The sequence below is a fragment of the Oncorhynchus mykiss genome, chromosome 7 (genome assembly GCF_013265735.2).
Source record: "Oncorhynchus mykiss isolate Arlee chromosome 7, USDA_OmykA_1.1, whole genome shotgun sequence".
Lineage (NCBI taxonomy): Eukaryota > Metazoa > Chordata > Actinopteri > Salmoniformes > Salmonidae > Oncorhynchus > Oncorhynchus mykiss.
The window spans coordinates 69,163,339-69,182,025 of NC_048571.1; the positions used below are offsets into that span (position 1 = coordinate 69,163,339).

An 18,687-nucleotide genomic window follows, 5' to 3' on the forward strand; every position below is an offset into this window, starting at 1 on the left:
GTTTGTACGTGACCAAATACTTATTTTCCACCATAATTTGCAAATAAATTCATTATAAATCCTACAATGTGACTTTCTGCATTTTTTAAAATCATTTTGTCTGTCATAGTTGAAGTGTACCTATGATGAAAATTACAGGCCTCTCATCTTTTTAAGTGGAAGAACTTGCACAATTGGTGGCTGAATAAATACTTTTTTGCCCCACTGTATTCACTGCTCAAAAAAATAAAGGGAACACTTAAACAACACAATGTAACTCCAAGTCAATCACACTTCTGTGAAATCAAACTGTCCACTTAGGAAGCAACACTGATTGACAATAAATGTCACATGCTGTTGTGCAAATGGATTAGACAACAGGTGGAAATTATAGGCAATTAGCAAGACACCCCCAATAAAGGAGTGGTTCTGCAGGTGATAACCACAGACCACTTCTCAGTTCCTATGCTTCCTGGCTGATGTTTTGGTCACTTTTGAATGCTAGCGGTGCTTTCACTCTATGGGTAGCATGAGACGGAGTCTACAACCCACACAAGTGGCTCAGGTAGTGCAGCTCATCCAGGATGGCACATCAATGCGAGCTGTGGCAAGAAGGTTTGCTGTGTCTGTCAGCGTAGTGTCCAGAGCATGGAGGTGCTACCAGGAGACAGGCCAGTACATCAGGAGACGTGGAGGAGGCCGTAGGAGGGCAACAACCCAGCAGCAGGACCGCTACCCCCGCCTTTGTGCAAGGAGGAGCAGGAGGAGAACTGCCAGAGCCCTGCAAAATGACCTCCAGCAGGCCACAAATGTGCATGTGACTGCTCAAACGGTCAGAAACAGACTGGTATGAGGGCCCGACGTCCACAGGTGGGGGTTGTGCTTACAGCCCAACACCGTGCAGGACGTTTTTCATTTGGCGGTGGGTCAGTCATGGTGTGGGGTGGCATTTCTTTGGGGGGCCGCACAGCCCTCCATGTGCTCGCCAGAGGTAGACTGACTGCCATTAGGTACCAAGATGAGATCCTCAGACCCCTCACCCCTTGTGAGACCACCATGCTGGTGCGGTTGGCCCTGGGTTCCTCCTAATGCAAGACAATGCTAGACCTCATGTGGCTGGAGTGTGCCAGCAGTTCCTGCAAGAGGAAGGCATTGATGCTATGGACTGGCCCGCCCGTTCCCCAGACCTGAATCCAATTGAGCACATCTGGGACATCATGTCTCGCTCCATCCACCAATGCCACGTTACACCAGACTGTCCAGGAGTTGGCGGATGCTTTAGTCCAGGTCTGGGAGGAGATCCCTCAGGAGACCATCGGCCACCTCATCAGGAGCATTGCCCAGGCATTGTAGGGAGGTCATACAGGCACGTGGAGGCCACACACAATACTCGGCCTCATTTTGACTTGTTTTAAGGACATTACATCGAAGTTGGATCAGCCTGTAGTGTGGTTTTCCACTTTCATTTTGAGTGACTCTAAATCCAGACCATTTAAACTCAGTTTTTACAATTCCTGACATTTAATCCTAGTAAAATTCCCTGTTTTAGGACAGTTAGAATCACCAGTTTATTTTAAGAATGTGAAATGTCAGAATAATAGTAGAGAGAATGATTTATTTCAGCCTTTATTTATTTCATCACATTCCCAGTGGATCAGAAGTTTAAATACACTCAATTAGTATTTGGTAGCATTGCCTTTAAATTGTTTAACTTGGGTCAAAAGTTTTGGGTAGCCTTCCACAAGCCTACCACAATAAGTTGGGTGAATTTTGGCCCATTCCTCCTGACAGAGCTGGTGTAACTGAGTCAAGTTTGTAGGCCTCCTTGCTCGCACAAACTTTTTCAGTTCTGCCCACACATTTTCTATAGGATTGAGGTCAGGGCTTTGTGATGGCCACTCCAATACCTTAAATGTGTTGTCCTTAAGCCATTTTTCCATAACTTTGGAAATATGCTTGGGGTCATTGTCCATTTGGAAGACCCATTTGCGACCAAGCATTAACTTCCGTACTGATTTCTTGAGATGTGTGTGTCTGTAGATCTCCAGGTGTGTCTGTAGGTCTCCTTTCTTGAGACAAATGCCATACGTTGCTGCTACAATTTTTTTTTTTTATCCTGCTGCTCAGCCACTTACGCCTGATTTTATGCATAACTACCTCATCTATCACTGATATAATTATTGATATTGATCTTGTACATCGTGTCAATATAAAGAAAATAATATATAGTATCTATTTCTGACATTGCTACTATGCAAGTAACCATTTGGCTGTACCGTTTACACCTTCCGTTTACACCTTCTGAGACCCATCCACTTAGCAATATGTGGCTGGGGGTTATAGCATTTCTTTCACATGACCCATCAATTTAGGCAAGTGTGTCTGGGTAAGCGTCATCTAATTTTTATATCGGGACACTTTCTGTTTACCTGGAATTTGTCCTTATTGTAGGCTACTACTTTCACCACTTTTAGTCTTAATCTTTATAACACTACTCACTGTTTAGCACATGACCTCACATGGGAATCCTTGAAAAGATGGGTGGGGCTGGCTTAAGAGGGTGTGAACATTGCTGAATGGGGCTGAGTCACTGGCTTACTGGGGCTCTCTCATGCCGTCGCTGGAAGGGGTGCGTCACCTGAGTGGGTTGATTCACTGATGTGGTCATCCTGTCTTGGGTTGTGCCGGGGCGGAGGTCTTAGTGGGCTATACTCAGCCTTGTCTCAGGATGGTAAGTTGGTGGTTGAAGATATCCCTCTCGTGTTGTGGGGGCTGTGCTTTGGCAAAGTGGGTGGGGTTATATCCTTCCTGTTTGGCCCTGTCCGGGGGTGTCCTCGGATGGGGCCACAGTGTCTCCTGACGTTACACCCCTAATATTGAGGTGTCACACTGACCGGGGCTGTTTACTTGTGGGGCACCAGCGCGCGCATTGATTCAACTCATGGGCAAAATGTGGCAATAAGTTGGAAGCAACGTGGCAATATAAGTTGGAAACTATTCCCCTACATTTGTTTTTGCTACTGTTAAGGAGAGATGTCCATTCCCATATGGGCTACTACACAATTGGTAAAAAAATTATTTACATGTATTTGGTCACCCCTTTGCTGCTATAACAGCCTCCAGTCTTCCGAGAAGCCTTTCCACTAGATTTTGGAACATTGCTGTGGGGACTTGTTTCTAATCAGCCACAAGAGCATTAGTCAGGACGTGCACTGATGTTGGGAGATTAGGCCTGGCTTGCAGTCAGCGTTCCAATTCAGGGATCTGTGTGGGATGCGTGTCCACTGCTCCAAAGTCCAATGGTGGCGAGGTTTGCACCACTCCAGCCGACGCTTGGCATTGCACATGGTGATCTTAGGCTTGTGTGCTGGGCCATGGAAACCCATTTTATGAATCTCCCAATGAGCAGTTATTGGGCTGACGATGCTTCCAGAGGGAGTTTGGAACTCGGTAGTTAGTGTTGCTACCGAGGACAGACAATTGTTACGCGCTATGCACTTCAGCATTTGGCGGTCCTGCTCTGTGAGCTTGTGTGGCCTACCACTTCGTGGCTGAGCCGTTATTGCTCCTAGACGTTTCCACTTCATAATAACAGCACTTACAGTTGACTGGGGAAGCTATAGTAGGGCAGAAATTTGACAAACTGACTTGTTGGAAAGGTGGCATCCAATGAAGGTGCCACATTGAAAGTCACTGTGGCATGTGATAATATGTTTTTTAGAGAATCAAAAAACGTACTGTTTTAATTAACTGAATTCCATCTGGTTATTGGGACAGACAAACACCATTTGGACATGCGGGACAAATATAATAAGACCAACTACAATCCACACGCAACCAACGCTCTCCAACATATACAGTGCCTTGCGAAAGTATTCGGCCCCCTTGAACTTTGCGACCTTTTGCCACATTTCAGGCTTCAAACAAAGATATAAAACTGTATTTTTTTGTGAAGAATCAACAACAAGTGGGACACAATCATGAAGTGGAACGACATTTATTGGATATTTCAAACTTTTTTAACAAATTAAAAACTGAAAAATTGGGCGTGCAAAATTATTCAGCCCCTTTACTTTCAGTGCAGCAAACTCTCTCCAGAAGTTCAGTGAGGATCTCTGAATGATCCAATGTTGACCTAAATGACTAATGATGATAAATACAATCCACCTGTGTGTAATCAAGTCTCCGTATAAATGCACCTGCACTGTGATAGTCTCAGAGGTCCGTTAAAAGCGCAGAGAGCATCATGAAGAACAAGGAACACACCAGGCAGGTCCGAGATACTGTTGTGAAGAAGTTTAAAGCCGGATTTGGATACAAAAAGATTTCCCAAGCTTTAAACATCCCAAGGAGCACTGTGCAAGCGATAATATTGAAATGGAAGGAGTATCAGACCACTGCAAATCTACCAAGACCTGGCCGTCCCTCTAAACTTTCAGCTCATACAAGGAGAAGACTGATCAGAGATGCAGCAAAGAGGCCCATGATCACTCTGGATGAACTGCAGAGATCTACAGCTGAGGTGGGAGACTCTGTCCATAGGACAACAATCAGTCGTATATTGCACAAATCTGGCCTTTATGGAAGAGTGGCAAGAAGAAAGCCATTTCTTAAAGATATCCATAAAAAGTGTTGTTTAAAGTTTGCCACAAGCCACCTGGGAGACACACCAAACATGTGGAAGAAGGTGCTCTGGTCAGATGAAACCAAAATTGAACTTTTTGGCAACAATGCAAAACGTTATGTTTGGCGTAAAAGCAACACAGCTGAACACACCATCCCCACTGTCAAACATGGTGGTGGCAGCATCATGGTTTGGGCCTGCTTTTCTTCAGCAGGGACAGGGAAGATGGTTAAAATTGATGGGAAGATGGATGGAGCCAAATACAGGACCATTCTGGAAGAAAACCTGATGGAGTCTGCAAAAGACCTGAGACTGGGACGGAGATTTGTCTTCCAACAAGACAATGATCCAAAACATAAAGCAAAATCTACAATGGAATGGTTCAAAAATAAACATATCCAGGTGTTAGAATGGCCAAGTCAAAGTCCAGACCTGAATCCAATCGAGAATCTGTGGAAAGAACTGAAAACTGCTGTTCACAAATGCTCTCCATCCAACCTCACTGAGCTCGAGCTGTTTTGCAAGGAGGAATGGGAAAGAATTTCAGTCTCTCGATGTGCAAAACTGATAGAGACATACCCCAAGCGACTTACAGCTGTAATCGCAGCAAAAGGTGGCGCTACAAAGTATTAACTTAAGGGGGCTGAATAATTTTGCACGCCCAATTTTTCAGTTTTTGATTTGTTAAAAAAGTTTGAAATATCCAATAAATGTCGTTCCACTTCATGATTGTGTCCCACTTGTTGTTGATTCTTCACAAAAAAATACAGTTTTATATCTTTATGTTTGAAGCTTGAAATGTGGCAAAAGGTCGCAAAGTTCAAGGGGGCCGAATACTTTCGCAAGGCACTGTATATATCTATTTTGGAGATTATTTCCTTTTCAAACAACCGAAAGTGAACAGGTGTAATCTGAATAAAGGGGAAAAGGCCCTTCCTGAATATAGGATGAGACATTCGTACCAATTGACTAGAGAACCAGTTTGGATTTAAGTATAACTTTTGTATGACTGATGCCTTTAGTGAGCGGTCTAATGCTTTAATATTTAATCATTTCTGCCCACCGAATTCATATTCGTTATATAAATAGGCCCTTTTAATTTTATCTGGTTTGCCGTTCCAAATAAAATTGAATATTGTTTGTTCAAATAATTTAAAAAGCAGGTCACTAGGTGTAGGCAAAACCATAAGCAAATAGGTAAACTGTGATATAACTAAGGAGTTAATCAGGGTGATTTTTCCACAAATAGACAGGTATTTTTCCTTTCCATGGTAGCAAGATCTTATCTATTTTTGCTAACCTTCTATAAAAATGTATTGGAGTGAGATCATTTCTTTCCTTTGGGATTCGTATACCGAGTGTGTCTACATCTCCGTCAAACCATTTAATTGGTAAACTACATGGTAATGTAAAATGTGCATTTTTTAGTGATCCAATACGTAATATGGTACATTTATCCTAATTTGGTTTTAATCCAGAGAGGATAGCAAAGTATCTAGATCCTCTAAGAGGCCATGGAGAGACTCCAATTGTGGTTTTAAAAGAAAACATGAATCATCAGCGTACAATGACATCTTAGTTTTTAGGCCACGGATTTCTAATCCTTTAATATTATTGTTTGATCTAATCTTTGCAGCTAACATTTCGATGGAAATAATAAACAGATATGCAGATAGTGGACAACCTTGTTTTACTTCTCTAGCTAGTTTAAAACTTTCTGAGATGTAGCCATTATTTATTATTTTACATAACCTTAACCCATTTTATAAGAGATTCCCCAAAATTGAAATATTCTAGGCATTTATATATAAACTCCAGTCGTACTTTATCAAAAGCCTTTTCAAAATCAGCTATGAAAACCAGGCCTGGTGTCCCCAATATTTCATAGTGTTCTATTGTTTCCAGTACTTGTCTTATATTATCTCCAATGTATTGCCCATGTAAAAAACCTGTCTGATTAGGATGAATAATATCTGACAATACTTTAATTCTGTGTGCCAAGTATTTTGCTAGGATTTTTGCATCACAACACTGAAGTGTAAGAGGTCTCCAATTTTTTAAATGGACTGGATTTTTATATACACCAATTGGGTCCTGTTTCAGTAATAATGATATCAGACCTTCTTGTTGCGTGTCTGATAATCTACCATTTATATAGGAGTGGTTAAAACAAGCCAACAATGGTCCTTTGAGTATATCATAAAACGTTTTGTATACTTCCACTGGTATGCCATCCAGCCCTGGAGTTTTCCCATCCTTAAAGGCCCCAATTGCCTCAAGCAGTTCCTCCTCTGTAATTTGGCCTTCACATGAGTCTTTCTGTACAGATATTAATTTTAAATTATTATTAGGAAAAAAAATCCATACAATTAGTTTCAATTAGTGGAGATGGAGGAGTCTGAAATGAAAACATATTCCCAAAGTACTTTACTTCCTCCTTCAAAATATCATCCGGTGAATCATGCGTGACTCCATCATTTGTAACAAGTTTTAATAAAAAAAATTTGGTCGCATTTCTATATTGAAGATTGAAAAATTATTTGGTGCATTTTTCTCCATATTCCATCCAGTTCGCTTTATTTTTATAATATATTACACTGGATCTTTCTTGAATAAGTTCCTCCATTTCTTTTTGTTTTTCTTCTAACTTATCTTAGGCCTATTTTAAAAATGAAAAAGTTTGTTTCAAATAAATAAAATTATCTACAATGCCTTCAGAAAACATTCACACCCCTTGACTTTTTCCACATGTTGTGGTGTTACAGCCTGAATTGAAATGTATTTCATTTTGTCACTGGCCTACACACAATACCATATAATTTCATAGTAGAATTATGTTTTTTGAGAATTTGACAAATTAATTACAATTGAAATACTAAAATGTCTTGAGTCAATAAGAATTAAATCCCTTAACAAGTCACATGATTTGCATGGACGCACTCTGTGCACAATAATAGTGTTCAAAATGATTTTTAAATGACTACCTGATCTCTGTAACCCATACGATTAATTATCTATAAGGTCCCTCAGTCGAGCAGTGAATTTCAAACACAGATTCAACCACAAGGACCAGGGAGGTTTTCCAATGCCTCACAAAGATGGGTCAAAATAAAAAAGCAGACCTTGAATATCCCTTTGAGCATGATGAAGTTATTAATTACACTTTGGATGGTGTATCAATACACCCAGTCATTACAAAGATACAGCCGTCCTTCCTAACTCAGTTAACGGAAAGGAGGAAACCAGTTCAGTAATTTACCCATGAGGCCAATAGTGGCTTTAAAACAGTTAGAGTTTTATTTTTTATTTTACCTTTATTTAACCAGGTAGGCCAGTTGAGAACAAGTTCTCATTTACAACTGTGACCTGGCCAAGATAAAGCAAAGCAGTGCGACAAAAACAACACAGAGTTACACATAAACAAACGTAGTCAATAACAGTGTGATAAAACGGATGGCACTGATAGATTACAGCCAGTTTGCATGGCACTGTGTAATTGCCTATTATTCTGTCCGAGAACAAAAAAAGTATCAGAATATGAGATAATAATAAATGGTAATTAAAAGATTAACCTGTGAAGTTTCACAGTTGCACTAATTCAAGTTAAAGTGGTTAAGGAAGAGAGGTGGAGAAGAAAGAAGGAAAGGAAGAGGAGAGGTTTAACTGTTAGGGAAGGGGTGTGAGTGGTTAGTCCTGGTCTGTCTCCAGGGGGTTTGTCGTCGTGACTGAGTTTAGACCAACAGCTGCTGCAGGTATACAGCTATTTCAGCCTCATCCCTAAATCCCCCACAGAGAATACACAGCCTCAGGCTCTCATCATCCGCAGGTACACACAGATATTACCAAAAGGTAGGTTTGTACACACAGATATTACCAAGAGGTAGGTTTACACACACACAACCAAGAGGTAGGTTTACACACACACACAACCAGGAGATAGGTTTACACACACAAAACCAAGAGGTAGGTTTACACACACAAAACCAAGAGGTAGGTTTACACACACAAAACCAAGAGGTAGGTTTACACACACAAAACCAAGAGGTAGGTTTACACAAACAAAACCAAGAGGTAGGTTTACACACACAAAACCAAGAGGTAGGTTTACACACACACACACACACACACACACACACACAACCAAGAGGTAGGTTCACACACACACACAACCAAGAGGTAGGTTCACACACACACACAACCAAGAGGTAGGCTTACACACACACACACACACACACACACACACACAACCAAGAGGTAGGTTCATACACACACACACGTATTACCAAGAAGTAGGTGTGCACACACACTTATTACTAAGAGGTAGGTTTACACACACACACACACACACACACACACACACACACACTTATTACCAAGAGGTAGGTTTACACACACTTATTACCAAGATGTAGGTTTGCACACACACTTATTACCAAGAGGTAGGTTTGCACACACACTTATTACCAAGAGGTAAGTTTACACACACACTTATTACCAAGAGGTAGGTTTACACACACACACGTATTACCAAGAGGTAGGTTTACACACACACACACACACTTATTACCAAGAGGTAGGTTTACACACACATATTACCAAGATGTCGGTTTGCACACACACTTATTACCAAGAGGTAGGTTTACACACACACACTTATTACCAAGAGGTAGGTTTACACACACACACTTATTACCAAGAGGTAGGTTTACACACACACACTTATTACCAAGAGGTAGGTTTACACACACACACTTATTACCAAGAGGTAGGTTTACACACACACACTTATTACCAAGAGGTAGGTTTACACACACACACACACACACACACACACACACACACACACACACACACACACAACTGAGAGGTAGGTTTACACACACACTTACTACCAAGAGGTAGGCCTACACACACACACTTACTACCAAGAGGTAGGCCTACACACACACTTATTACTAAGAGGTAGGCCTACACACACACTTATTACTAAGAGGTAGGTTTACACACACACTTATTACTAAGAGGTAGGTTTACACACACATGCATCACTAAGAGGTAGGCCTACACACACAGTAGGGATGTGACCAACTACTAGAGATGGAGTGAAGGTACGCTAATTTAGTGATAATCAAGTATGATCTCCATGATGACCCATAAGATAAGATGAGAACGTTAAATGCCATGGAAAACTCCCAGTGGACTCTCAGTCACATCTCCCCTATGATATCTCCCATGGGGTGGTAGGGGGTGAGAGACAGATAGGCAGTTTAGAGAAGAGATGTTTCTGAGAGAGACAGCGAGGATGGAGGATAGGCTAGATAGATGATAAGGATGGGGCAGCAGCATCCTCCCTCTCCTCCTCTCCTCTCCAGGTTCCAGGTTCCTGGGGCAGAACAGCTGCAGAGAGAAAGAACATATACACCACATCCACATTTCCCTTCAGATAAATACATGAAAATGTACTGCAGTTTATATTTAGATAGGTATAAAAAGGTCCCTGTGAGACTTCTGGTGAGGCACGTTGTCACGTTCGTCATAACGAGGAGACCAAGGCGCAGCGTGATATGAATACATTCTTCTTTATTGAACGAAGAACACTAAACAAACTAACAAAACAAATGTGAAGCTATAAACAACTAGTGCTGACATGCAACTACACAGACAACAACCCACATAACCAAAATGGGAAATGGCAACCTAAATAGGATCCCCAATCAGAGACAACAATAAACAGCTGTCTCTGATTGGGAACCAATTCAGGCCACCATAGACCTACATATACCTAGACATATCCCAAACCCCATAGATATACAAAAAACCCTAGACAAGACAAAAACACACATACCACCCGTGTCACACCCTGACCTAACTAAAATAATAAAGAAAACAAAGATAACTAAGGTCAAGGCGTGACAGTGCCCCCCACCCCCCAAAGGTGTGGACTCCTTAAACCTATATGGGAGGGTCTGGGTGGGCATCTAACCTTGTGGCGGCTCTGGTTCTGGACACCGCCCCCCTTCTTGACCCTGAGTCCGCTCTTGTAGCACTGACCGGTGGATCATCGTCGGAGGCTCTGGACTGAGGATCCTCGCCATAGGCCCCGGGCTGGGGGCCCTCGCTGCGTGGATCATCGGCGGATGTTTTGGACTGGGCACCGTCGCTGGAGACCCCGGGATGGGGACCATCGCTGGAGACCCCGGGCTGGGGACCGTCGCTGGAGGCCCCGGGCTGGGGACCGTCGTTGGAGGTTCCGGACTCTCGACTGGGTACTGTCGTCGGACGCTCTCGACTGGGTACTGTCGTCGGACGCTCTCGACTGGGTACTGTCGTCGGACGCTCTCGACTGGGTACTGTCGTCGGACGCTCTCGACTGGGTACTGTCGTCGGACGCTCTCGACTGGGTACTGTCGTCGGACGCTCTCGACTGGGTACTGTCGTCGGACGCTCTCGACTGGGTACTGTCGTCGGACGCTCTCGACTGGGTACTGTCGTCGGACGCTCTCGACTGGGTACTGTCGTCGGACGCTCTCGACTGGGTACTGTCGTCGGACGCTCTCGACTGGGTACTGTCGTCGGACGCTCTCGACTGGGTACTGTCGTCGGACGCTCTCGACTGGGTACTGTCGTCGGACGCTCTCGACTGGGTACTGTCGTCGGACGCTCTCGACTGGGTACTGTCGTCGGACGCTCTCGACTGGGTACTGTCGTCGGACGCTCTCGACTGGGTACTGTCGTCGGACGCTCTCGACTGGGTACTGTCGTCGGACGCTCTCGACTGGGTACTGTCGTCAGACGCTCTCGACTGGGTACTGACGCCGGACGCTCTCGACTGGGTACTGACGCCGGACGCTCTGGACTGGGTACTGACGCCGGACGCTCTGGACTGGGTACTGTCGCCGGACGCTCTGGACTGGGTACTGTCGCCGGACGCTCTGGACTGGGGAGGCGCACTGTAGGCCTGGTGCCGGCACTGATGGTACCGGGCTGGGGACACGCACCTCAGGGCGAATGCGGGGAGGAGGAACAGGGCGTACTGGACTGCTGAGGTGCACTGGAGGCCTGGTGCGTGGTGCCGGCACTGGTGGCACCGGGCTGGGGACACGCACCTCAGGGCGAGTGCGAGGAGCAGGAAGAGGACGTACTGGACTGTGGTGGCGCACTTGAGGGAGAGTGCCAGGAGCAGGAACAGGACACACCTCACTGGGAAAGCGCACTTGAGGGAGAGTGCAAGGAGTTGGCACAGGACGCACTGGGTCTTGAAGGTACACTGGAGACCTGGTGTACATAGCCGGCATCAATTGTTCCGGAACTTTAACACACGTTTCAGGACGAGTACGGAGAGCTGACTCAGGTGGCACGTTCTTTCATTCCAAATCCGTGCGTCCTCCACCAACTCAATAACTCCCCCATTTATCTCTCCTCCAAATCCTACTTCTTCTCCCAGACTGGCTCTGGTTTACTCCTCGGCTCCACCGACTGCTCCATGTGCCCCCCCCAAAAAATATTGGGGTTTCTATGGTTGCCTTGACTCCTCGTATCGTCACATTTCCTCCTGTGCTATATCCACCTGCTTCCATGGCAGGGTCTTGTCCCCTGCCATTACCTCCTCCCAGGTCCAGGATGTCCTCCACTCATCTTTCTCCCGGGCCCGGGATGTCCGCTCCTCATTCACACGCTGCTTGGTCCTTATTTGGTGGGTTATTCTGTCACGTTCGTCATAACGAGGAGACCAAGACGCAGCGTGATATGAGTACATTCTTCTTTATTAAACAAACACTAAACAAACTAACAAAATAACAAAACTAATGTGAAGCTATAAACAACTAGCGCTGACATGCAACTACACATAGACAATAACCCACAAAACCAAAATGGAAAATGGCAACCTAAATAGGATCCCCAATCAGAGACAACAATAAACAGCTGCCTCTGATTGGGAACCAATTCAGGCCACCATAGACCTACATATACCTAGACATATCCAAAACCCCATAGATATACAAAAAACCCTAGACAAGACAAAAACACACATACCACCCTCGTCACACCCTGACCTAACCAAAATAATAAAGAAAACAAAGATAACTAAGGTCAGGGTGTGACACATGTACAGTAAACACACACATCCGAAAAGAACTTGACAGACTACTGTAGACTACTAGACTACATCCTAGCATTTCCAATGAGTGCTATCCATGGAATACCAAGAGATACTTAGGATCGGTCCCAAATGGCACCCTATTCCCCGCGCTACTTCGGTCAAAAAATGACTTTGGCCATGGTCAAAAATAGTGCACTATTTTTGCACTAGTTTATGGATCAAAAAGGGGTTTAGGTGGTGGGCGTGGCAGGGGAGGTGGCAATGGGCGAGGTTGGACTGTTTTAAAATATATTTATTTATTTATTTAGAGGCCCCCAATCTAGGAGGTGTAGAGACATTTCTTGAATATTTAAGCCAATTTCCTGCAATTATACAAATTTCAGCATGGAGCTCAGAGAAAAATGTTCAGTTTTAAAGCAAATTTCCTGCAATTCTATGCATTTTTCCATGGCTAATGCTGTGTTCTTTTACTCAAACAGAATGACAGTCCAGCTCTTATTTTGGTAATTGGGAGTTCTCAAATAATATATTATTAAAAAAATATATATAGGTACATTATATTTTTTGAATACTTTATATCTGGTTTTATTTTTTTGAAGTTAACACTGAATTTGCTTTTCCATCCCGGAAATGTAGAAAACCTTTAAAACCTTTTTTTTTATATACTAAGGCCGCCCAAGGATTTTAATGGCAGAAAAATCCCTGTAGGGTGCCATTTGGAATGCCGTCTTAATGAGTTCTTCATATGAGGTTTTTCACATACATTAGGTCTCTATAAAGTAGGAACCATGTCATAAATTCTGTTCATGTACAAGATCCAGTCTGACTTACAGTGATTTACAAGTCACTACGGGAGATGTAAAAACAGGGTATTCATGGACATGTAAAATCAGTTTACACTCAGCTGCACTCAATGGGAGAATTTAGCAGACCCCTAGCACCCATAGTACTGCGTCACACAGAGGAGACAGACATTGAGTCTATAGGTCCTTCTACTAAATGTTCCAAAATGATTGGGCAGCAAATCTAAACGCACTCTTACCATACTCCATTCTTGTGTTTGGGACAATATATAAAATACAGTTCAGCCCTCCTTGTCATGGACAAGTATTTAATTTACAGGTTTGTGACACTTGGCCGGTTCCTGTGTGGTCTAATGGCTGTAATCTGTGGGATTACGGGGCACTGGGGGCAGACACAGTCTGAGACAGAAGATTATGGGGCAGACCACTCAAACTGAGATAGGGGTATAGGCAAGTGTCAAGTGGTGACAGGTCTCTGTCTCTCCTTCTCTCACCCTGTTGTTGCTATTCATCATTCTCCCCACTCCCCCATCTCACTCTTCCTCTCTTCAATTAACAGCCTCTTTTACCCAGCTACGGTCAGCCATGCCAAATTAACAAGAAGACTACAAGAGTGTGTTTAGAAGTCACTGATCTGAGTAACAAGAGTACAGTTTTAAGATGTTTTTATCTCTCCTATTTTCTTTAGCTAAATCACAGGGCCATATTTGTGCGAACTTGAACTGGAAGCCCCCACCTCCGCCCCATCCCACCCTGCAGTTGGACTCACTCATACTTGACTGGCTCCAAATTGCATTATGAATTGCTTTTCTGACAAATCCCTCAAGAGGACACTGGATAAAATCCCACGAATGTGGATTTCTTTCTATCTCAAAGAAGTGGCTCAGCAGGTTTGGCCACTTTGTCCAGCTATAGTATAGAAACGAGGCCACCTGAAAAGTATGACACATATCAAACCAAAACGTTTTGCCGCTAACCTTTTTACGTATTTTCTTTATATCTGAAAGTTATTGCCGGTAACAAAGCCTGTACTTTTATTTCCACCAACTGAGGTAGTCATGAATGCCTAATTTGTTTTAAAAAACACCAATGCCTCAGTATAAACGTCCCCTTTCTTCTTACCGGCTTTGGCACGCATTAAATCATGAACATTGCAATGTTGAACTTGTCCTTGTCATTATTTTTTTTTATTTAACCTTTATTTAACCAGGTGGGCCAGTTGAGAACAAGTTCTCATTTACAACTGCGACCTGGCCAAGATAAAGTAAAGCAGTACGACAAAAACAACAACACAGAGTTATACATAAACAAACGAACAGTCAATGACACAAAACAAAATAAAAATAGATTATTCTATGTACAGTGTGTGCAAATGTAGAAGAGTAGGGAGGTAGGCAATAAATAGGCCTTAGAGGCGAAAATAATTACAATTTAGCATTAATATTGGAGTGATAGATGTGCAGATGATGATGTGCAAGTAGAGATACTGGGTGCAAAAGAGCAAGAGGTTAAGTAATAATATGGGGATGAGGTAGTTGGGTGTGCTATTTACAGATTGGCTGTGTACAGGTACAGTGATCGGTAAGCTGCTCAGACAGCTGATGCTTAAAGTTAGAGAGGGAGATAAAAGACTCCAGCTTCAGAGATTGTTGCCATTTGTTCATTGGCAGCAGAAAACAGGAAGGAAAGGCGGCCAAATTAAGTGTTGGCTTTGGGGATGACCAGTGAGATATACATGTTGGAGTGCGTGCTACGGTTGGGTGTTGCTATGGTGACCAGTGAGCTGAGATAAGACAGGGCTTTACCTAGCAAAGACTTATAGATGACCTGGAGCCAGTGGGTTTGGCGACGGATATGTAGTGAGGGCCAGCCAACGAGAGCATACAGGTCGCAGTGGTGGGCAGTATATGGGACTTGTGATAAAACGGATGGCACTGAGAGACTACATCCAGTTTGCTATTTTGTAAATGACATCACCAAAGTCAGGGATCGGTAGGATAGTCAGTTTTACGAGGGTATGTTTGGTGGCGTGAGTGAAGGAGGCTTTGTTGCGAAAAAGGAAGCCGATTCTAGATTTCATTTTGGATTGGAGATGATTAATGTGAGTCTGGAAGGAGAGTTTACAGTCTAACCAGACACCTAGGTATTTATAATTGTCCACATATTCTAGGTCAGAACCGTCCAGAGTAGTGAAGCTAGTCAGGCGGGAAGGTGCGGACAGCAATCGGCCTGCATTTAGTTTTACTAGGATTTAAAAGCAGTTGGAGGCCACGGAAGGAGTGTTGTATGGCGTTGAAGCTCGTTTGGAGGTTTGTTAGCACAGTGTCCAAAGAAGGGCCAGATGTACACAGAATGGTGTCTGCATAGAGGTGGATCAGAGAATCACCAGCAGCAAGAGTGACATCATTGATATATACAGAGAAAAGAGTTGGACTGAAAATTGAACCCTGTGGCATCCCCATAGAGACTGCCAGTGGTCCGGACAACAGGCCCTCCGATTTGACACACTGAACTCTATCAGAGAAGTAGTTGGTGAACCAGGCCAGGCAGTCATTTGAGAAACCAAGGCTGTTGAGTCTGCCGATAAGAATGCGGTGATTGACAGAGTCGAAAGCCTTGGCCAGGTCGAAGACGGCTGCACAGTACTATCTTTTATCAATGGCGGTTATGATATCGTTTAGGACCTTGAGCGTGACTGAGGAGCACCCATGACCAGCTCGGAAACCAAATTGCATAGTGGAGAAGGTACAGTGGGTTTTGAAATGGTCGGTGATCTGTTTATTAACTTGGTTTTCGAAGATTTTAGAAAAAGGCAGGGCAGGATGGATATAGGTCTATAACAGATTGGGTCTAGAGCGTCTCCCCCTTTGAAGAGGGGGATGACCATTGCAGCTTTCTAATCTTTGGGGATCTCAGACGATACAAATGAGAGGTTGAATAGGCTAGTAATAGGGGTTGCAACAATGTCGGGGGATGGTCCAGATTGTCTAGCTCAGTTGATTTGTAGGGATCCAGATTTTGCAGCTCTTACAGAACATCAGCTGTCTGGAGTTGGGCAAGATGCTGCAGTGGGTGCTGAGCTGTTGGCCGGGGTAGGGGCAGCCAGGTGGAAAGCATGGCCAGCCGTGGAAAAATACTTATTGAAATGATCGATTATCGTAGATTTATCGGTGGTGACAGTGTTTCCTACCCTCAGTGCAGTGGGGAGCTGGGAGGAGGTGCTCTTATTCTCCATGGACTTTACACTGTCCCAGAACTTTTGGGAATTAGTGCTACAGGAAGCAAATTTCTGTTTGAAAAAGCCAGCCTTAGCTTTCCTAACTGACTGAGTATATTGGTTCCTGACTTCCCTGAAAAGTTGCATTTCGTGGGGACTATTCGATGCTAATGCAGAACGCCACAGGATGTTTTGAGCTGGTCAAGGGCAGTCAAGTCTGGGGTGAACCAAGGGCTGTTCTGTTCTTAGTTCTACATTTTTTTAAAGATCGAGAGGAAAGCATTTTAAAGAGAAACCAGGCATCCTCTACTGACGGAATGAGGTCAATATCCTTCCAGGAAACCTGGGCCAGGTCGATTAGGAAATCTTGCTCATTGAAGTGTTTTAGGGAGCGTTTGACAATGATGAGGGGTGGTTGTTTGACCATGGACCCATTACGCACTCAGGCAATGTGGCAATATCAACACATAAATGGCATGACAATGCAGCAGCCTGGTCCAAATAGCAACGTTACCTACACTATTTTTTGCACCAAAAACACATCTGTTGAAAAACATTTTTAGGATAGGTTATGTCAATCTAACAAGCCAGGCCACTAAATGCAACTTTCTAGACAATGTTTTGGTTCGTTGGTAGCAAGCTATCTATCTATTTTTTCAACTGTGTAAAAAAAACATTTACATAACTATTCAAACCCTTTACTCAGTACTTTGTTGAAGAACCTTTGGCAGTGATTATAGCCGAGTCTTCTTGGGTATGACACTACAAGCTTGGCACACCTGTATTTGGGGAGTTTCTCCCATTCTTCTCTGCAGATCCTCTCAAGCTCTGTCAGGTTGGATCGGGACTTCGCTGCACAGCTATTTTCAGGTCTCTTCAGAGATGTTAGATCGGGTTCAAGTCCACTCAAGGACATTCAGAGACTTGTCCCGAAGCCACCCCTGGGTTGTCTTGGCTGTGTGCTAAAGGGTCAATGTCCTTTTGGGAGGTGAACGTTCACCCCAGTCAGAGGTCCTGAGCGCCCAAGAGCAGGTTTTCATCAAGGATCTCTCTGTACTTTGCTTCGTTCATCTTTCTCTCGATCCTGACTAGTCTCCCAGTCCCTGCTGCAGAAAAACATCCCAACAGCATGATGCTGCCACCACCATGCTTCCACCACTATGCTTCACCGTAGGGATGGTGCCAGGTTTCCTCCAGACGTGATGCTTGGCATTCATAGCAAAGAGTTCAAGCTTGGTTTAATCAGATCAGACAATCTTGTTTCTCATGGTCTGAGAGTCTTTACGTGCCTTTTGGCAATCTCCAAGCGGGCTGTCTTTTACTGAGGAGTGGCTTCCGTCTGGCCACTCTACCATAAAGGCCTGATTGGTGGAGTGCTGCAGAGATGGTTGTCCTTCTGGAAGGTTCTCCCAGAAGCTCTTGAGCTCTGTCAGAGTGACCATCGGGTTCTTGGTCACCTCCCTGACCAAGGCCCTTCTCCTTTGATTGCTCAGTTTGGCCGGGTGGCCAGCTCTAGGACGAGTCTTGGTGGTTCCAAACTTCTTCCATTTAAGAATTATGGAGGCCACTGTGTTTTTGGGACCTTCAATAGAACCCTTCCCCCGAAGTCGATTGGTCGAAAGAACAGCTGTCTCTTGGTCAACCAAGATTATATTTTTTATGTTGGGGACAGGCCTTGTGTGGGTTATAATTTTATTGCTAGGTATTACTGCACTGTTTGAGCTGGAAACACAAGCATTTCGCTGCACCTGCAATAACATCTGCAAATCTTGATTTCATTTGATTTGGAAATGCGTGCGGGAAAGATGCCGTGGGGGAAAGATCCCGAATCTCCCCATTACCCCCAGGAAAATGTGCCTACATTCAGGCTATTGTTTATATATTGAGGTAAAAATTGAAGTATAATGCTTGTATGGATGTCAACCCCAATGTTCATGTCAACGTCACCAATCAACTGCATTAC

The 18,687-nt window shown here is 43.9% G+C and overlaps 1 protein-coding gene across 1 annotated transcript in view; it reads right to left on the reverse strand.

The window, feature by feature from the left end:
• The window catches only part of LOC110528351 (testis expressed 264, ER-phagy receptor), an 85,926-nt gene that overhangs the window by 23,824 nt on the left and 43,415 nt on the right, over positions 1-18,687 (reverse strand). The gene's annotated exons all lie outside the window — the stretch shown is intronic.